At 41.0% G+C, this 22,680-nt stretch overlaps 1 protein-coding gene across 12 annotated transcripts in view; it reads right to left on the reverse strand.

Annotated features, from left to right (window-relative positions):
• Positions 1–22,680, reverse strand: part of DLG2 (discs large MAGUK scaffold protein 2) — a 2,692,860-nt gene that overhangs the window by 300,859 nt on the left and 2,369,321 nt on the right. Inside the window, exon 1 of one of the 12 annotated variants that reach the window (XM_043992744.1) lies at positions 8,847–9,140. The exons of the other annotated variants lie outside the window; for them this stretch is intronic. The gene's annotated coding sequence lies outside the window, so the exon portion shown is untranslated. Of the gene's footprint in view, positions 1–8,846; positions 9,141–22,680 lie in introns of those variants that run through there. 12 annotated transcript variants of the gene reach the window in all.

A 22,680-nucleotide genomic window follows, 5' to 3' on the forward strand; every position in this document is an offset into this window, starting at 1 on the left:
AAAGAAGTAGAAAAAGCACTAGACTTGGAGTTAGAAAGATCTGAGTTCAAATCCTGCTTAAGAATTTAGGCTATAAGACCCTGCACAATTCATTTACCTTGTCTGCCTTAGTTTCATCATTTGTAAAATGAAGATGATAATAGTACCTACATCTCATGGTTTTTGTGAAGATAAAATAATATCGAGAAGCACTATATAGGCCTTAAAATACTACACACACACACACACACACACACACACACACACATATATATATATATGCTGCTGTTACTACTATTACCACCACCACTACTATTACTACTCATACTACTACAATGTCTACTACCTCCAAAACCAGCCAATTCCATTGGGAAACATTAATTCTTAGAAATTTCTTCTTTATATTGACCTGAAATCTGCCTACCTCTATGATGGCCCTACTTTTGCTTCCTGTGGACAAAAAGAAGTCCAATTCCTCTTCATAGGATCACAGATTTAGAGCTAAAGGGGACCTTGGAAACCATTTAGGCCGAAATCTTCATTTTATATTCATTTTATAAATGAAGAAACTGTGAGCCAGAGAAGTCATGTGACTTGCCTGATTTCAGACAGTAAATGAGAGGCAAGATATGAAAGCAAATCCTTTGATTCCAAATTCCACAGTCGTTTCACTATACCACGCTTTTCCATCAAATATTTGAAGATAATGATTATCCCTGCTGCAAGCCTCCTTCTCCCTACCAAGTCTTTTCTTCTCCTTACCAAACATCCCTCATTACTTTAACTCTTCCTCACTTCACATACTTTTGGTTGTCTTCATTGATATAGCGTAGTGAAAAGAAAAGTGAGCTTGAAGTCAGAAGTCCTGGGTTCATATCCTGGTTCAGACAGTTGATATCTATTTGACCTTGAGCAAGTGCTTCCCCTCTGCAGACCTCAATTTTCTAATTAGCCAAATGATAGGAAGCTGAACTGAATCAGTTTGGAGGTACCTAACTGGTCTAAAGTCTACAAACAATCTGAGTTCAAATCTGGCCTCAGACACTTACTAGCTGTGTCACCCTGGGAAAATCACATACCTTTTCCTTATCTGTAAAATGAGCTGGAAAAGGAAATGGCAAAACACTCTGGCATCTTTGTCAATGGTGGCAAAGAATTGGAAATTGAGAGGCAGCCCATCAGTTGGGGAATAGCTAAAGTAGTTGTGATGTATGATTGTAAGGGAATACTATTGTGTTATAAGAAATGATGAGCAGGATGATTTCAGAAAAAAAATTTGGGAAGACTTACATGAACTGATGCAAAGTAAAATGAGCAGAACCAGAACACTTCACACAGCAATAGCAATATTGTATGATGATCAATTGTGAATGACAGCTCTTCTCAGCAAAGGACTCATGATGAAAAATGTTATCCACCTCCAGAGAAAGAACTGATAAAGTCTGAATGCAGATGGAAGCATAATTTTTTTCACTTTATTTTTTATGTTCTTTGTGTGTTTTCTTTTACAACGTGACTAATATGTAAATATATTGTGCATGACTGAACATGTATAACCTATATGAAGTTGCTTACCATCTCAGGGAGGGGGGAGGGGGGAGGGAAAGGAGTGGGAAAATTTGAAAATCAAAATTTTAAAAACCAAATGTTAAAATTGGTTTTTACATGTAATTGGGAAGAAATAATAAAATATTATTAAAAAATGAAAACCCCAAATGGGGTCTTGAAGAGTCAGTGACAACTGAAATCACTGAACAATGATAATAAGAAAAGTTCTGTATTTATGGAAAAAGTTTTTAGTCTAGGATCCATGGAATCTTAATGAGTCTATTGATAGATTTCGGGGGTCTATGAACTTGTGTTTTGTGTGTGTTTGTGTGTGTGTGTGTGTGTGTATATGTGTGTGTATTTAATTTTATTCTTAAAAATCATTATTCTAATAAGGGATCCATACAGGCTTCACCAGACTGCGGAGGATTTCTTTGACACACACACAAAAGTTCTTAAGAATTTCTGTTCTAGAGAATAACTACCTTCTTCTCCCCAAGATATGATATATTCTTTAGTCTTAAGAGATGGTAGTTGATATATAAAAATATATATGTGTGTGTATATAGTATTTTTGCAAGTTTTCAGGTGATAAATTGTGTTTGATGCCCACTAATTTGCCAATTTGCCCTGTGGTATTTCTTGTTTGAAACTGAGAAGAAACTTTTTTTTTTAATTAGAGCCAGAAAGTTTATTTTTTAAAAGATTCTAATATAGAGTTTCTTAGCCTGGGGTCCATGGGATAAATTACAAGGGGTATGTGAACTGGGATGGAAAGATACATCATTATGTTAATATAATTGGTTTTTTGCTTATTTTATAATCCTGTGTTTTTTTGTTTTATGCATTTATAACATTATTCCCAAAAGGATCCACAGGCTTCACCAGAAAGTCTCTTCACATTAATCAAGTCAAGGATCTTCACACTAGTAACAGCTTCAATCCAATTCCTGACATGGCTTGGTAGCTTTCCATGGTCCAGATGTCCTTTGTCTATAACCTGGAGCCCAGAAAATTTGCTTTATGAGAGCAGTCAGGTACCCCATCCTGAATGGCTAACACAAAGCTATTGATTCCAGAGTATCGACGTTGAAAATGCTTATGTCATAGCAGGGTTTGACTAGCAGTATCACTCGAGGGCACTCCAATCAACTTCTCATTATTTCAGCTGCTCCAAAGGTCATTAATGCAATTTTAAAAGTCAGATAAAAAAAGGAACACCTTAACTGAGATCTGGCTCAGCCTCTGGCCCTCTAAACAATTCTATTTTCAACTCAGAAAAGGTAGAGCGTTTGGACATGGCTATTCAAGGAGTCTCTTTTTAGTGAGGACTGAGTATCTGCCCTAGAAGACAAATCAATTGTTTTTGTAGCATCTGAATAGGGACATTCCATCCCCTACAGTTAGGCACAGGTGATAACCATGTGGAGAATTCACTCTCTTATCTTCTACCTCATAGTATTCCTAGCTTCCTTCAAGGTTCAGCTCAAGGACAGCCTTCTGAGGGAAGCCTTTCCTGCTTTTTCTTATTATTATTAATGTTCTCTCCTTCCTCAAATGATCAATTATGTGTGCACCTGTTCCAGTGTTTTATTATCCACAGTATAATGGGCCATCCTTGAAGATAGGCACCATTTTCCTTTTTTAAAAAAAGGATCAAAGATTTAAAGCAGGAAGTCATCTTGTCCAACCTTCTATATTTTACAGATGAGGAAACTGAGGCTCAGAGAGGTTATTTTCCTGGAGTTACAAAAGTAACTGTTGGGGGATGGATTTGAACCCAGGCTAACACTCTTTTAATTGCAATTAACATGGTGCACCATGTTGCCTTTTCTCTCCAGTGCCCCTACAGGCAAACAGTGGTTAATAAACACTTTTTCATTGGATTGGATTGGATTGGATTGGGTTACAATGGCTTGGATTACAATGACTAGAGAGGCAGTTTCCAAATAATACTCAAAGACAAATAGCTCCTTTGGATGCCTGACCTCTTCATCTGCCTTACTATCTTGTTCAAATGAAAGAAGAGCTTTATCCTCTATTCTGGAAATTATATCTGTATCTGCATCTGTATCTATCTGTATCTATCTATATCTATACTTGAATTGGCATCTGACAAGTCTCTTTTCAGTGGAGATTGAGTATCTGCCCCAGAAGATAAATCATATATTCATATATAGAGAGATATCTTCATATATATAAATATATATAAATATATATATGAATGAATGATAATACCAGGCTTCTCCATTACCCACTATTAACCCAACCCAGCATTTTCCAATTCATGGCTTAAATTTGGGGGCTGTCATAAGATCTCATATATCCTACCCTAGACCATTAGAGCCTGGAAGGGCCTTTAAAGATCATCTAGTCCACTTTCCCACCCCCTTACTTTACAAATGAAGAAACTGAGTCTCAGGAAAGTGAAATGACTTGCTTAAGGTGATAGAGCTTGAAGAGCATCCTGGTACTCTGGCAGCTAGACTGATAGGGCAGTGTTCTTTTCAGGTTATTGCCTGAGTTTCATTTATCTTTGTTATATCATTTTTTTGGTGGGAATGAGGAAAATGGATCTGGGAAATACACTCCAAATTGGTATGGAGGAGAAAAGAATAAGCAGAAAAATCCATCATTTTCCATTCTTCACATTCCCAAATCCGTTTCCCAAGGCAAACTATTTAGAACAACAAGAGGGAGCTGAGATAGAATAGGGGCAGTAAAATCTATTAGCCTAACTTCACCACTGTTGGGCAACAAGTGCTTTGAGTTCAAGGTGATGGTGGGAAGTTCTGAATTTCAGCCCTAGCTCTGACACTTATTAGGGAGGAAGGAAAGAAGCAAGTAATTATTAAGTGCTTACTATGTAGCCCACATTGTGCTAAGTGCTTTACAAGCATTATTCTCATCTGATCCTCACAATTCTGAGAGGCAGCTGACTCCATTCTGCAGTTAAGGAACCTAAGAGAGACAAAGGTAAAATGACTGACCCAGAGACAAAGAACTAGTAAGTCTATGAGGCTACATTTGCACTGAGCCAGAAGGCACAGTGGATAGAGTGCTGGGGCTGTACTCAGGAAGATTCATCTTCCTAGTTCAAATCTGGCCTTGGACATTTACTAGCTGTGTGACCCTGGGGAAAGTCACTTTGCCTCAGTTTCTTCATCTGAAAAATGAGCTGGAGAAGGAAATGACAAACTGCTCCAATATCTGTGCCAAGAAAACCCCAAATGGGATCACAAAGAGTCAGACATGACAGAAAAATGACTGAATAGCAATTCCCAGGTCCAGTGCTCTAACCATTGTGGCCACTTTGCTGCCTCTATTATCTGTATGACTTTGAGCAATATATTTTATATCTTTGATTATTCCCTTACTTATAAAATAGAAATAATAGTGGGTTTGAAGTCAGAAAATCCAGGGTCTGACCCTGGATTATCTATGTAACCTACAAATTACTTTACCACTGGTAGAGTACTAGATGCTCTTCCAACTTCTATTCCAATGAACCTATAAAATGTCCTATGTTTTTTGTCTACCTTCATTTTCTAAATAAGTTAAAGGGGATAGGATTTGGTTTATTATTTATTGAGCAAACAAGATGTGATTCTGTATAATTGAAATATAGATGGGAGGCCAGAGCTGGGACCAGTTCCTAACTACCTCTGCTATCAGGCTCCGAAGGTCATGTGCTATCAATGCATGTCCATTCTCCCTATTTTAAATCAGGTCGAGTTTTTCTTTCTTTTATTATGTGGGGCTTTGGAATATAGTGAGAGTTAATTAAAGGCGAGTTGGTAGATAACAGCTCTCCCTCTATTATACATCCAATAAAAATTGTGGCTCAGCTGTGACAGGCGATTCTTGGCAATTAATAAGAAACACATTTTACCCCAATTCATCTTAGGTATATGTTTCTAGAACAAGATTTTTATTAACTTGATGACTTGCCAGTGTTTTCTACATAATGCCATTTCTAGCTGGCAAAAATTCTAATAAGGACAATTGGGGGTAGGGAGAAACTCTAGTTACAAAGGTCTCCAAATAATATTCCCCAAATACCAACCATTTCCTTAGAGAAAATAAGGTATCACTGAAGGTATGAATTCAACTACCCTTTGCCCTTTAAAAGATAATTTTTAAAAATACTCTTTCAGGGGGTTCTTGCTATAATTTGTTCTTGTTTTGTTTTTTCATAGAAAGGATGTCAGTCAACTGGATAGTGTCTGAAAGAAGGCAATTAGTATGATAAAGGAACTCAAGTCATATTAGAAGGAAATAGGAATATTTAGCCTGGAGAAGAAAAGATAGAGGTGGCGATTGGGATGGGGGGAGGGGGCAGGGAAGGACATGATAGCTTTCTCCAAATATGGGAAGAACTGACAGAAGAAAGATAAAGTAGACTCATCCTACTTGGCCCCACAAGGCATACTAAGGGGGTATGGGTGAAAGATGCAAAGAAAGGGCTAGACATAGGTTCAGTATCAGGACCATTTTCCTAATTAAAGCTATTCAGAAGGGAAATGAACGGTCCTGGGAGCCAGTGGGTTTGCCCTCACTAGAGATCTTTGGGCAAAGGCTAGATGCCCACTTGCCTGTTCTGGTTTAAAAGGTTTTTTTTTTTCAATTATGGGTTGGACTTAAGAATTCTTAGCCTTTTTTTATGGGATGGATGGATCCCCTCCTCAGAATAAGGTTTGTAAAGGCAGGAAATAAAATAAATGGAATTACCAAGGAAACCCATGACATTGAAATACAGTTCTCAAATTATTATTATTATTATTATTTTAATTCACAGACCTTCCCCCGACCCAGGTTAAGAACCCATGGGCTAGAGGTTCTTTTACTGTCCCTTCCAACTCTGAAATTCTGTGAAATTTAGTGGCTAATCATCTCAGTGTGCTAAAATACATGTATCAATATGTTATCATTCCCAGGGCTTACTGGATCATATTCCAGGAGCAATATATAATAGTAAAGAAAAAGAAACAATCACCAATTCAGCTTATTCTACTTGAGTACAAGCACATAAACAATGCTGAATCAAAACCTAGAGGTAGTTACAAAATGCATTGTTCGTGCTGGTGTGCTTTCTTTTGAAAACTGAATAGAATATAAGTCAATATCAAAGCTATCCCACAGGTACTTTACAACTAAGTGTTTTGGGGCATTCAGATATTTCAACAATGTTCAGAATATTCAGTTGGGTGGACTGGGCTTTAAAACAACACCAGGGAAGGCATTTTTAAATGACAGTTGTTCATTTAAAATTAAAGTGATAGCCAAGGTTTCTGTCTTAAATTGTATCACTGCATCAGATGCCTCCTCTCCCCTCCCTCTCCTTTTGCTTTTCTTATATTATTTCTGAGATGAATATAAACAATTTCAGAGACCCATTTAGGGGCAGGTGTTTGCTAAAATTACAAATCCGAGTGTCTCCTGGATCATACATCTCTCCAGAGTCCTCCTACAATGTGCTGCTTCTTGGTAACATAGGAAAGCAAACTTATTCTGAGCTCAGAAAAAAAAAAGGGGGGGGGGGGAATCTTCTTTTTAAAGAAAAAGCACTTCAGGACAAAAGAAGCAAAGTCTTACAAATAACATACTTGATGTTGTACATTTTTCAAGTTTCCAGTTCGGATTCACAGGATTTTGATCTGCAAAGGACTTAAGAACTCATCTGTTTCAATGTCTTCATTTTATATGAGGCAACTGAGCCCCAGAGAAATGAAGCAATGTACCCAAGGTCACACATAAGGTGGTGGAGTCAGGACTCTAACCCAGATCCCTGACTAAAGCCAGTGCTTTTCCCACTACACCAAAAATACATGATTCCCTTAGTTCCGATGCTATCATTAGAAAAGATGTCAGTTCCAACATCACATACCTTAAATGTTAAGCCTAATAGAATAAACCATATCCACCTGCTAACAACTTCCTTCTTAAGGTAATGCTACTACCCAACTGATTTCCTAGAGAAAAAGAAGAGAATGCTATTGTCTAAGCCCCTTTAAAAGAAGAAAGAAAGAAAGAAAAGAAAAGCCTGTGGGTGGGGGTGGGGGAGATGCCATCTGCAAAGTGAACGAATAGCGTGGTCTGAGGTAAACAATTTGGACAGACAACAACAGTAAGGTCTCAAAAAAACGACAGCCCCCTTCCAAATGACAACGGGGGTGGGCACTGTGCCCCTCCCCCCTACATTTGGATTTTGGAGAAAAATGAATTTGATATATATTCTTTCTGGTCCTTATCACTCCATGTGAGACCTTGAACCACTCAGCCACTGAAATCAAAGAACAGGGGCTACATTCGCAGCTAATGTTCACCACACTCCAAAAGGGGGCAATCAGGAGAGCAGTGGGGATTGACTGCTGGCCACAATGCCTCCACCTAACGAGGGAACAAATACCGCAGGCTTCCCTCTACCTCCCCAAGTGAACTCAAAGATAGGCAAAGTTCCCACCTAGGACCAGGACTCCCTCCAAGCTCCTGACCTCCCAATGGGAAAGGTCAGATTGGAGCTGGGAGTCCAAGCAAGAGGGAAGAGTAAAGTGACAAAAATATTTGTAAGTTACTGTAAATATCACGGAAACTCCTTCTCCATCTGCCCATAAGGTTGGTGGCTCATGCAGATTTCTTCCCCCCAGTGAGCCAAGTCTTTCTCTTTCTTTTCTTTCCCTCCCTCTCACATACCTCACCACCAGGCATGCCAAATGCAAATCATCTCTTTTCCCCATGATGCAAACAACACACACACACACACACACACACACACACACAAATACACACACCACAGGACTTCTGATGCCGTTAATTCCAACAATGTCAATTGTTCACAGTCTCTTAATCCTGTTCCACACAAAAGCTTTCTCTGTGAACCTCGCATCCTAGCGCTCCCGCTGCTTTGGAGTCAGCTCCCTGACTGGTGTAGATGTGCCTCAATTTGGAGCTTTTGCTAATGCCAGAGGGAAAAAAAGAACCCCCCTCCTCCCTTTACATGACTTCTTTCTGCCATGAAGAAAAACAATTTTGTGGCAGAAAGACTTGTTCCCTAGCCTCTCTGAAAGGATAAAAACCGGACAAAACGACAGCTTGGAAACTTTAGCGAGCAACGTAGTCTTCTCGGATCAAAGTGAATAATTGATCCGCCTTTTATTTCATCTTTACCGGGGATTTCTCATTAAAGGCAAATCATGCAATTTGTCAAAGCCCCCAAACACCAACCCGCTTCTGTGACAGCAAGAGTCGAGTCCCAAGTGTTCGGCAGATTCCCGAAGCTTATTAAATAGCAATGATAATCTCCAAGGCACATCACTCACCCAGCACAGAATGATTGGAACAAAAGCAGGGAGCAGCAAGCAAGCACACAACGCAGCTTCTCTGGATTAGCTAGGGCTCCACGCTCCTGTCTGCCGGCCGGTGCACACTCGCCTTTATAACTAAGCCACCCGACAGCATTCACTTGCTGAACCTGATGAATTATAAAACAGTCCCTCCTAGACTCTCATATTTTACATCATAGGGGGTGGTCATGCCGCATCCCCGCTGCCTGTGTACACATATTCTCTTATAACTCATCCTGATAAACACATCAGCCCTGGAAGCAATGACAGTAATTGGTGTTCGGGATGTACAAGCACAAACCAATAGAACACTTTCCCACCACTGGCACCCATGCCCCATCCCCACTCAGCATCCATGGCACCTTGTTAAGGTGGAACCGTCAGATGTAGGTGGAGGATAGAAAAAAAAAGCAAAACTTGGAAGAAAAAGCTCAGATCTCACATGAAGCTGTAGTATAGCATGTCAAACACAGAAGCTTGTGATTAAAATCCAATTAGAGCCAATAGAGGAAATATTTACTGAGTGCCTACTATGTACAACACTCTGTGCTCCAAGTATTCAAAGATGAATAGAATCAAAGGATGCCAAGATGAAAGGAATTCAAGAGATTGTGTACCCTAAGCTCCTCATTAAACTGCTGTGAAAACAGGTTCACAGAGGTTCCCCAAGGTAATGCACCTAGTTAATGGAGCAGGTGGGACCTGAATCTAGATCTTCTGATTCCAAGTCAAGAACTCTTTCCATTACACTGGGGTGGTGACAACCCTCTGCCAAGCTTACAGCCTAGTAACAAAGATAAAGCACGTACTCATATGACTATCATGCAAGATAGAATGTCAGTGGATAAAAGAGAGATATGAAGCCAGATGAAGCATCCAAGGAGGGGGAAATTGGCTGCCTGGTTCTCATGGTGGGAAACTAGGTGGCACAGAGGATAGAGTGCCAGGCCTAGAGTCAGGAAGATTCATCTTCCTAAAGTTCAAACCTGGTCTCAAACACTTACTAGCTGTGTGACCCTGGGAAAGTCACAACCCTTTTGCTTCAGTTTCCTCATCCATAAAATGTGTTGGAAGGAAATGGTAAATCACTCCAGTATCTTTGCCAAGAAAACCCCAAATGAGATCATATAGAGTTGGACATGACTGAAATGAGTGAACAAAAAAAAAAATTCTCATCATAGTGTCATAAAAAAATGGTGATTATTGCAAATGAAGAGAGTGAGACAAAGGTTAGCCCCTTCTGTCCTGTGTAAACTCTATGACAGCTAGGGCTGAAAGGCTGAATTTCTGACCTCTCTCCTTAGGAAGGAACTTAGCAAACTCTACTATGTTACTGAAAGTGGTTCTTATTCTTGATATGGTCTGTACTATTGCTACTGACAGGGTCAGGGTTGGAATTGTGGTTCCCTTAAAAATTGGCTGTCATCTTTTAGATGAAATATAAACGTTAACCTTAGGTCTCTAACATCTCCAAAGCATGTTCTACCTCTTGGTGGTCATGAAATCATAGATTTTAGAGCTGAAAGAGACCTTAGAAGTCATCTTGTCTAAGCTTCTCATGTTACAGATGAGGAAGCACTTAGGTGGCAGGTATAAAACTGGACATGGAGTCAGAAAGATTTTGTGGCAGAAACACTTGTTTCCAAACTTCTCTGATATAATAAAAATGGACAAAATGGCAGCTTGGAAACTTAGGCAAAAAAAAAAATGTAGCCTTCCAGGATCCAAGTGCATAATTGCTCAGTTTTGTTTCATCTTTACAGGGAATTTCTCATTATATACAAATTCTAATTATAGACAATTTGTCAAAGCCCCTGAATACCAATCAGAATTGGTGGTGTTGTTCAATTATGTTCAACTCTTTGTGACCCCATTTAGGTTTTCTTGGCAAAGATACTGGAGTGGTTTGCCATTTCATTCTCCAGTTCGTTTGACAGATGAGGAAACTGATGCAAACAGGGTTAAGTGACTTACCCAGGGTCACACAGCTAAGAAGGTCAAATTAGAACTCAGGAAGATGATCCAGACTGGGTGCTCTATCTATTGAGCCACTTAGCTGCCTGAATTTTTAGGTAATTCTCCTTAAAGGGAGTGGCACCCTGGAAAAGTAGCTAATTAGTATTTTTCACAGAGCCTATTATCCTGTCAAGCTGCAAGGCAGAAGAAAAGCAAATGTGGAAGAAAGCATTGGAGGTTTCCAAATGTCAGATGAGTGCACAGGGAACCTTTTGGTGGGGTGAGAATGGAAGGCCTGAGCACTACTTTTTTCTGAGCAGCTCTATTCTGTTGTTGCTCTTTTTTTTTTTTTTTTTTGGTGAGGCAATTGGGGTTAAGTGACTTGCCCAGGGTCACACAGCTAGTAAGTGTTAAAAGTCTGAGGTCGGATTTGAACTCAGGTACTCCTGAATCCAGGGCCGGTGCTCTATCCACTGCACCATCTAGCTGCCCCCGATGTTGTTGCTCTTTTTAATCCAGACTGTCCAACTTAATGTTCAATATTCACCTCCAATAAAAACCATGAAATTTACAAATCTTCACTAAGTATTTCCCATGTGTAAGGAAATTAATGAAATTAGGAGCAGACCTACCCTCAAAGAACTTAGGTGTTGCTATACCTCCTTACAACAATCCTGCAAGGTACATTATGCAAGTATTATTCTCAATACCCATTTCACAGATGATAATATTGGAGTTCAGAAAGGTTAAGTGACTTGGCTGTGGTCACACAGTAAGTAAATGTTATAAATATCATATTTAAATCCATTTCTTCTAAGACCCCCATTCTTATCTCCTCTGACTTACACATCTACAGTCTTTCCCTCTTCACTGGTCCTTTCCATCTGTCTACAAACATGATCCAATCTTCTCAAGGATTCTCTTGGCTCTTGCAGCCCAATTAGTCACAACACCATCTCCTTCCTCCCTTTCATTGTTAAACTTCTAGAAAAGACTATCTACACCTAATGCTTCCACTTTCTTATGGTCTAACCTCTCCATAAAAATCTTTTAACCAAACTTCTACCTCCTTGCCTCTCAAAGCCCTCAGTAATGCAATGTTGTCTCTCGAATTAGAAATGGGATAGAAATAGGGATTTGGATCTGTGATTTCACTGCTTCAGACAAATCCTGGGTGAGGAAACTCCCTCTAGTGGACACAGGTGAGTGCTTTTTTTGCAATTTACAGTCTTAGCAGTCTAGCTGTTCCTTCACAACTATTCTCTTCAACCCTACCCCACAGTATACCATTCCATATCTGTCTGCCTTTCCACTGTGCTCTCTGGAATGCCTGCTCCGTAATTAACCAGCTTCCTTTTAACATAAACCACTTTTTTTCTTATCCCTTCCCTCTTCTGGCCCTTGATGAGACATACCTCCTTCTGGATGTCAGCATTTTCTCTCAGCAATCTTTCCTGTACTGACTATGCTCTCCCTCTCCCTCTCCGTCTCCGTCTCCGTCTCTCCCCCCCCCCCCTCTCTCTCTCTCTCAGGTGATGGAATATTCTATGCTCCCCTCTGCTACTCCCAAATTCTCCCTCTACCACCTTCACTAAGTAACCTCTCCCCATCTGAGATTCACACTCTCCCTATCTATCACCCAATCCAGATTCTGTTGGCTATTATGAACAGAGCCTCCCTCCCCCCAGGACATTCATCTTCCTTCCTCAATAAGTTAAGTGTCTGGCTCACAGCTTCTCTTTCCCCAGTTTTCTGCCCCAGGGGACTTTATCATATATAGTGATACCTTTTCAAATATACTAGCTTCCCAGTTCTTCAACATATTCATTTCTCATATCCTACTCCCCCACTCCACCTCAGCTACACACAGACATGATCATACCTTTGACTTTACTGTCGCCCACAAATGTTCTAGTTCCATGGTCATGAACACTGAAATTCCTTTATCTGAACATGATCTTTTATCATTCCATCTTTCCCTGTGTATTATGACCCTAACACTGTTTTCCTGTGCATGATGAGCTCTGCTTCACCCACCTCTCACTTCCTTTTCCCACCATCTCCTCTATAATGGTTAGACCCTCCTTTTGCTTGCTCTACCTTTGATCAACCAACTCAATTCTATCCTCCCACCTTGATTTCTTTTTCTGCTTGTCTCATTACCCATCATGCCATGCCAAGTCCTAATCCTGGATTACTCCCAGTGTATGCTTCTTTCTTTTTCTCCTATTTGGAATGTGCCATCGAACAAAGCTGGAGGAAATAATGAAACTATGCTCTCTAGACCCACTACAAATTTATGGTATCTAATCTCAACTGCGCCCTACCAGCAGCAAGATAAACATTTTATGCCTTCCTAATTGATTTGCTATCCCATTCTCCACAGCAGCCATTGTGCAAACTTTCTTGTCTCTCCTGAAGCCTCACAAAGAATTCTCTCTCAACCTCATAGTGGAAGATCTTGCCTCATACTTGACCAAAAATATTGAGACCAGGGGGCAGCTAGGTGGCACAGTGGATAAAGCACTGGTCCTGGATTCAGGAGGACCTGACTTCAAATCTGGACTCAGACACTTGACACTTACTAGCTATGTGACTCTGGGCAAGTCACTTAACCCTCATTGCCCCATTTAAATATATATATATATATATATATATATATATATATATATATATATATATATATATATATATATATATATATAAATATTGAAACCATCCTCTTGTTCTCTCCTCCTCATCTCACATTATTTAAATATCTTCCACAATTATCTCCTTCTTCACTCTGGTCTCAGATGAAGAGGTGACTCTTCTTTTTGCCAAGGCAAACCTTTGATCTCATCCCTTCCCTGCTTCTCCAGCATACTGCCCCTACTACCATCTCCCTTTTTTCTTTTAATGTTAAATCTCTCCCTTTTTATTGCTTCCTCCCCAGCTATTTAGAAAAATCATTTGTTTCCTTCATTTTTTTTTTTTGGCGGGGCAATGGGGGTTAAGTGACTTTCCCAGGGTCACACAGCTAGTAAGTGTCAAGGGTCTGAGGCCGGATTTGAAGCCAGGTACTCCTCAATCCAGGGCCAGTGCTTTATGCACTGTGCCACCTAGCTGTCCCCCTCCTTCATTCTTAAAAACAACAAAATCTCTCACTTGATCCAAACATTCCCAGGAGCTGTTGCCCTATATCTGTTGGCCTCTGCTCAGATAAACTTTTGGAGAAAGGAGTTTACAATTATACTAGGTGTCTCCATTTCCTCTTCTCTCACTCTCAAAACTCTGCCATCTCCCTCCCAACCTCACAATTCAAGTGAAATGGTCCTCTCCAAAGTGACCAGTGATCTCTTATGAGCCCAGTCCTTTTCTATTTTATTTTTTTTTTTGTCAGGGCAATGAGGGTTAAGTGACTTGCCCAGGGTCACACAGCTAGTAAGTGTCAAGTGTCTGAGGCTGGATTTGTACTCAGGTTCCCCTGCCTCCAGGGCTGGTACTCTATCCACTGTGCCACCTAGCTGCCCCCCAATCCTTTTCTCCATCCTAATCCTCCTTGATAGCTTTGTAGCATTTAATACTCTCGATATTTCCTCTTTTATTTCTGGGTATTCATGACAATGCTCTCTCCTGGTTCCCCTATCTGACTCCTCTGTATCATTTTCTGGCTTTTGAACCATGTTAACCCTACTGACCATGGGTTTTTCTCTAGGCCCTATCCTAGGCCCCCTTCTTTCTTTTCTCTATACTCTCCCAATTAATGATTTTATCAACTCCTGTGAATTAAATTTTCATTTCTATACTGATTATTCCCACATCTGTCTATCTAACCTTCATCTCTCTGCTCAACTGGAGTCAGGCATATCCAACTACCTCTTGAAAGCTCGATCCTCCCCATATCCCATATATGTGTAATTTCTACCTTTACAACATATATCCTTCTTTCTCTACACTCACGTAGTCATGACTGATGCAGCCCCTCATTGACTCATGCCTGGACTATTGCAATAGCTTTTTGGTTATCTCCTTATCTCAAGTCTCTCCCATTCCAATCTATTCTCCACTCATTTGTTGAAGGGATTGTCCTAAAATGCAGGTCTGATCAAGTCACTTCTTCGGCCTCCCTCTTTGCCTCAACAAACTCTAGTGGCTCCCTGTTTCCCCCAGGATCAAATAGAAAGTCCTCTGGAATTTAAAGCTCTTTATGACCTGCTCCTATTTTAGATTTCTATTGTTCTTACACCTTATTCCCCCCTCCAGCCATTCAATTATCCAGCTACAATGGCTTACTTCCCCAGACAAGACATTCCATCTCCTGTCTTGGTTCCTTTGCAATGATGCTCTTCCATGTAGCTCAAGGGGGGCAAGTAGGTGGCACAGTGAATAGAGCACCGGCCCTGGATTCAGGAGGACCTGAGTTCAAATCCAGTCTCAGACACTTGACACTAGCTGTGTGACGCTGGGCAAGTCACTTAACCTCCACTGCCCCACAAAGCAAACAAAAACAAACAACAACAAAAAACCCAAAACAAACCAAAACAAAAAAAGACTTAGCCCAAATCCCATCTTCTTTAGCAGACCTTTCTCTACCCTACCTCTCACTGTTAATGCTGTCCCTTTTCAGATTGCCTTCCTAGCACCTGTGTATTGTTATTTACATATTGTCTGTGTGAGTTTATGAGGGCAGGGAACATCAGCTGTTATCACAACTCCTGCTACATAATATGCACCTAATAGATGCTTGTTGACTAGCTTGAGCCAACAATGCTTTAGTCTACATGATCTGAAAAGGTATCTCTCCTCAGTTATCATACTGAAAAAGTAGAATATTAATATTCCCACCTCACATTAATATAGCAAAGGATTCTAGTAGAGGGTCACTATGCAAAGTAAATGTAAATGTTGTTTGCAAAGGTATTAGGAACGCTGTGGGGCTTCACTGTCTGCCACCGAGATCCTATTTCCATGTCTCATCATGCAATGGAGGTGACCCTGGATTCTAAAAGGTTCATAAGCTGTGTCAGGGCCTGCCAAACTGGAAATCTGCCAAGAGCATTAGCCCGGTCTCTGTATGTGGTTGTCCCAGGGAAGCCTGGAGAAGCTTATTAATATATTAATATTCTCTTTTTTCTGTTTGATATCTGAAGAGACATATTTTTTTAGATCCTGCTGAGTAATGCATAGTTGGCTCAGGTCAGCCAATAAAAGATTTTTGGGGTTTTGTTTGGAGGTGGTATGAGATAGAGAGAAAAATGTATAACAATCATCTGTTAAGGTGAGGAGGGGTTTGCTATATGCATCTACAGAGGCTATGGAGGGAGAAGACAACACCGACAGAATACCAGATATTTGGAGGAAAAGGTACTTGGTATCCATTCTGGAACAAATTCCATGTTTATGGAGAAACATACCCATCTCTCTTCTTCTGTTTGGCTTTTCCAGTCTGGATCTAGCCTACTATAGACTTATTATATATCACTTCCCTTCATCTACTTTGAGGTGGGGGAAGCAACCTGTTCGTAGTGCTAATCTATCACACATGACACCCCATTTCCCATCTCCATGCCTTTGAAGAACCAGTTCTCTGGTACACCCTCCTCAGAGAGGCCCTTCCCTCTTTACCTTTGCATCTCTGGATCTCTAGAGTTCTTCAAAGCTCTGGTTAAGTACCAAATCCTCTGGGAAGCCTTTTCTAATTCCTCCCCCCTTCTAATGTTTTGTTCTATCTCAAATAAATTAGCTTATATTTAATTTGTTCCTACTTGTTTTACTGAATCAATCAATTCACTGTGTAAAGGTAGGGGCTTACTTCACTCTAAACAAGACAGAAGGCCTAGACTTGGTGATAGAATCAGTAAGTCAATAAATCACCCCCAAACCAACTATTACCATATAGCTAACTAATAATTAATATAAATAATAAAATGCCATAGACTCTGATATATTTATCAGAGAAGATCACATTTTTCTGTGAATTAAAAATTCAAAGACAGTTGGGAAAAAATCCCTAGACATTGTTATGAAATCAAAGGCATATACTAGGTGTGAAAAAGACTAATCAATTTTGAAAGAATATCTGAGCCACTGGTTGACATGAGATGTTGTTGTTTGTCCTTCATTCTTGAAGAGGACTATGACATCAGGAGGTGATGTCATGACTTGCAGTGAATTGAGTTTAAATAAGGAAGGGCTGTTCAAGGTCACCAGCATCACTCTCTCCTCCAGAGCTATCTGTGTCCAGTGGCAAGATATACATCTGGACAACAGGAGATGACCAAGGATGAAATGGGAGACTTTGACCTTTTAAGCTAAGGCCACAGGTCTCAGTTTGTCTGAGGCAACACATGAGATGACACTACATAGGAATACAATTGGGGAAAGAATCTGTTTTACCCATGAGTATCGGTTAAAACATCAAGCTAGTTGCAGAGAGTGAAATGTGAATTTCAAAATTGGAAAAGACCTCAGAGGTCATGTAGGCCAACTTGCTCCCAAACAAAAATTCTATATTATTATCTAACTTCTGCTCGTCTTTCAGTGATGAGAAACCTCCTGAGGTCATCCATTAGCCTTCTGGACAGCTCTAATTAGGAAGGTTCTTCTTACTTACATGGGATCTATATTTGCCTCTCTGCAACCTCCCCCTATTATTCTCTGGGGTCAAGCATAAGAAGACCAATCTTTCTTGAATGTGTCAGCTCTTTAAAGCCTCAATACTCTCCTTCTCGCGGCCCCCCCCACCCCGCCCCCCAAGTCTTCTTTTTTTCCGAGCTAAACACCCCCAGTGCTTTCAAATGATTCTCATGTGGAAAAATCTTCAGCCTTCTCACCATCACAGTTATCTTTGTGTGAATTAGCTCATGTGTTCATGTCCTCCTTAAAAACGTGGTACCCAGAAGGGAATGCAATCCTCCCACATGACAAATGGAATATCATTCACCTTCCCCTTTTGCCTTCCCTTTCCTTCCTCTTCCTCACTCCACCCTGCCCCCAAGATTTATTTACAGGATGTCCCTCTTATGAAGGAGACTCCATGTGGACAGACTACCTGGAGAGTTGTGGGTCAGGTATCTTTAAGTTGGAAAAGCATCATTATTACACAGGCCTGTGATTCTGAAAGAGTTCCCATTCCCATATATACCAAGTGAGTGACTTTAAAAATCCACAGCAGTCTGGGTTATGCAGGGAGACAACTCTCACCCACCTTTACAAAGCACACTCCAATTTACAAAACCCTTTCCTCCCAACAACTCTTCCAGGGAGGGAGTGCAAATATAATTATCTCCATTTTTTGGATGGGGAAACTGAGACTGAAAAAGGTGAAATGACTTGCTCTAGGTCAGAGGGTGAGGGAATGATAATATTGAGACTCAGGTGAAACTTCTGCCCCTGGTACTCTCTAGCAGAAATAGATGAGTCTAAAGCAGACTCCAACAAGGGAATTGACTCCTAAATAAAAGGAATTTGCCTTACCACAAAATCAAATACTTAATGATATCACCATACACAGATACCTGGAGACCACTGGAATTTTGCTGACTAAGAAGTCCCATAGAAGAGGATTTTAATAAGAGAGTACATTAGATCTATCCTTGTAAGAACACAAGTTTACTTTGTTCAGAGATTTAGGTGGGAACTGTAGGGGGCCAAGGGTGCACAGTGGACAAGGTGCTGGGCCTGGAGTAGAAAGCCTCATCTTCCTTAGTTCAAATCTGGCCTCAGACACTTAGTAGCTGTGTGACTTTGGGCAAGTCACTTCACCCTGTTTGCCTCAGTTTTCTCATCTGTAAATTGAGCTGGAAAAGGAAATGGCAAACCACTCCAGAATCTCTGCCAAGAAAAATCCCCAATGGGGTCATGAAGGGTCAGACGTGACTGAAACAACTGAACAACAACAGTGTGGAGCAACTCTGTTCTATGCTGTAATTTTCCAGGATCCATAGGTTTGACCGTCATTGAGTTTTCCTCATTTGTGTCTTAGCCAAACAGTGCTGAAGCCTACTCCTCTGTACCTTCATGGGATTCTCTGTCTCTCTTTCCCCTTGTTTTTCCTGTCTGGTGTTTGGGCTGAGATTGGGCTTCCTACTCATCTTATCACCAAACAAAAGCAGACCACAATCATGACAATCATTATCCTTCTGATGGGTGTGTGGGAAGCTGGTGGTAAACGCCATGTGACTGAAATGACAGGTCCAAAAACACTCCTCAACAGTTGGAGAGTGACAACCAGGGGAGTGAAACACACAGCTAATTTTTGCTCCTATGTTGGTGGATTATCCATACTGTGTCTTGATGAACAATCCTGTACCAAGTCACTTAAGAAGGAAGAAAACCAACATTTATTAAGCACTTACTATGTGCCAGACACTGTGCTAAGCTTTGAGGATATACATACAAATGACTTAGTCTCTTCAAGCCTTGATTTTCTTCTCTGTAAAATGGGAATGATCATACTTGTGCTACTAACCTAAAAGAGCTGTTCTTCCTAAACTTTAAACCTTTCAGGAAAGTTGATTTACTGGTATTACAGCTACTTAATCATACTTCCTCTCCCTCCACCCCAACCCACCCATCCACATTACTTAAGATCGATGAAGGAAGACCTTTGAGCCCTTCCAGAAGAATGAAGCCATAAGAAAATGAGGCCAAGAGTCGGGAGGTAACTTGCCCTAGTTCATGCTGGTATTAGAACCCAGTGGAGCAGCTATGTGGCCCAGTGGATAGAGCACTGGTCCTGAAGTTGGGAGGACCTGAGTTCAAATTTCACCTCAGATACTTATTAGCTGTGACCCTGGGCAAATCACTTAACCCCAATTGCCTTAAACATCAGGGGCCATCTCCAGTCATCCTGATATATATCTTGCCACTGGACCCAGATGGCTCTGGAGGATTCAGTGAGGTTGGTGACCTTGCACAGCCGTCCCTCACTTAAATCCAACAACATTAGAACATAGGACTTTGGACTCCAATAACCAATATGCAGAATAACCTGGCCTTAGGTCTTATACTTAGTAGAAGCTAGACCAAATCAACATATAATAATGGAGTATCCTGAGTACAGAACATAGTACCTGGTATCTGGTAGGTGCTTAATAGATGCTTATTGATTGATTGGTTGGCTGATGGATGGTTGGATGCAGAAAGCAGGACTTCACTGATTTGGACTCATGCTAAGAAGGTCACATATATATACAAACATAGCCACTCTTTTGTTCCTCCCAGATATAAACAAGTTGGATAGATTTTCAAGGGGAAAGGAGAAGGAGGAGGAGGAGGAGGGGGAGGAGGAGGAGGAGAAAGGGGAGGAAGGGGAGGAAGGGGAGGAAGGGGAGGAAGGGGAGGAAGGGGAGGAAGGGGAGGAAGGAGAGGAAGGGGAGGAAGGAGAGGAAGGAGAGGAAGGAGAGGAAGGAGAGGAAGGAGAGGAAGGGGAAAAAGCAGCAGAAACAGAAGAGGAGGAGGAGGAAGAAGAAGAAGGTGAAGGGGGGAGGTGGAGGATGGGAGAGGTGGAGGAAAAAGAGGAAGAAGAGGAGGAGGAGGAAAAGGAGGAGGAGGGAGAGGAAGGAGAAGGAAGAGGAGGAGGAGGAGGAGGAGGAGAGGAAGAAGAAGAGGAGGAGAGGAAGAAGATAAGAGGAAGAGGAAGAGGAAGAAGAGAGATGAGAAAGGGTGTCTGCCCTAAGAGCTTGCAGGCTCATACCTTAGGCTTATCATCATTTCCTTTCTCTTATCCCACATAGACAACGTTGTCAAATTGTGTCATTTCTACCCTCGCAACAGTTCTCCTAAATGTCTCCTCTCGGGGCGGCTAGGTGGCGCAGTGGATAAAGTACCGGCCCTGGAGTCAGGAGTACCTGAGTTCAAATCCGGCCTCAGACACTTAACACTCACTAGCTGTGTGACCCTGGGCAAGTCACTTAACCCCAATTGCCTCACTAAAAAAAAAAAAAAAAAAAAAAAAAGTCTCCTCTCAACTCACCTAGACACAGCTCTGGTCCAGGCCCTCACCTCTCACCTGGACTATTACAACAGCTTCTTGATTCATCTTCCTCCCTCAAGACTTTGCCTACTCCAACTTACCATTTATCTGCCAAAGCAATTTTCTTAAAGTTTAGGCCAAACCATGTCACTCCCACCCCTCTTTAATGAGCTCCAGTGACTCCCCATAACCTTCAGGATCAAATAGAAAACCCTTTGTTGGGCATTTAAAGCTCTTCCCAGTGTGACTCCTTCCTACTTTTCCCATCTTCTTAAACCTGACTCGATGCACTCTCTAATCCAGCTATACTGGCTTCCTTGCTGTTCCATTCACACTGTGCTTCATCTCCCCAGTTTGGTGTCTGCACACTGGCTGTACTCCATGCCACAAATACCCTCCCGCTTCTACCTCACCTGTGCCTCCTAGCTTTCCTGACTGCCTTCAGCTCAAATGCCCCCTTTCATAGGAGGCATTCCTCCATACTTGCCTCCTTGACAATTTCCCCCATATGCCACGCCCCGAGAACCCTTCTTTCTGAGATTCCCTTCTCCTCACTCTGTACATAGCTTGTATGTACATGGTTATTGGCATGCATGTTTCCCTCATTAGACGGTGAATTCCTTGAGGTCACTTTGACTTTCTGTATCCCTAGGCTTAGAATGGTGTCTACGACATAGTAAGGCATTAGAAATGGTTTGTTGACTGACTGACTGGCCTGTGTCCAGGAACACAGGGAGAGATCTTCAGTACCTGGGGTCATCTTGGCCCTGGGGGGTTCATCAGAGCCAACTTTTAAGTTGTTCTGACCTTTGAATGACTGGCTGAGTCAAGGAGGGATCCAACAGAATGAAGATTGCTGATATGAATTCCATTAAATTTACATTTTCTAGATTATTCAGAATACATTTATGAGGAACTCGAGATCACAAGGCTGAAGGGACCTGGAGAGGACACCGAGTTCAACCCTCTTATTTACAAGTCAGGCAAATGAAGTACACAGAAGTTAAATGACTCGACTACCGTCACAAAACTAATTAGTGTCAGAGTTTAGGCTAAATGCAAGACTCCTGACTACTGCATTTCTATTCTTCTAGGATACAAGCTGCTTTTTTAAAATGTTGCCATCAGGGCAGCTAGGTGGCACAGTAGAAAAAGCATCAGCCCTGGATTCAGCAGGACCTGAGTTCAAATCTGGCCACAGACACTTGACAATTGCTGTGTGACCCTTGGCAAGTCGCTTAACCCTCATTGCCCTGCAAAAAAGAAAAATCAAATAAACAAATAAATAGATAATGATAAAAATGACATTTGTCAATATAAATAATTTGTGCTATAAGTTGTAAACACTTGCCTCTCTTCAGGGAGCCTTGAATCAATATTTAGAGATAAGTACTGAAAGCCTACTACAGGTGAAACAGGACATTACAACATAGAATTGAAATCACGAAGACTTGAGTTGGAATCTTGCTTCAGATGTTTATTAGCTGTGTGTCTGGGGCAGTCACTTAACTTCTCTCTTCATTGGTAAAATGGAGATAATAATAGTACCTGCTTCCCAGGGTTTTTGTGAGGATCAAATGAGATAACATATGTAAAGGGCTTTGTAAACCTTAAAGCACTGTATAAATGCTATTTATTGCAATTCTTTTTATTATTCTTCTCATTTCCTGAGAGGATGGGGGGAAGGGAAAGATGATGATACAAAGATAAAGCAGATGTGCCCCAACCATCAAGATACCAACAATTACTGCTGTAACCTGAAAATAGCATCCTCTCTTATATGTTCTCAGTATCTTTCAGCAGCCCTGTTTACTAATCTATGCCATTTATGAAAGCAGATTTTGCTAACCCAAAACAAACTTCTCCCTAGTCTCTTTCCAGATCATTGCAAATTTC

This window comes from Dromiciops gliroides, chromosome 3, assembly GCF_019393635.1.
Source record: "Dromiciops gliroides isolate mDroGli1 chromosome 3, mDroGli1.pri, whole genome shotgun sequence".
NCBI classification, from domain to species: Eukaryota; Metazoa; Chordata; class Mammalia; order Microbiotheria; family Microbiotheriidae; genus Dromiciops; species Dromiciops gliroides.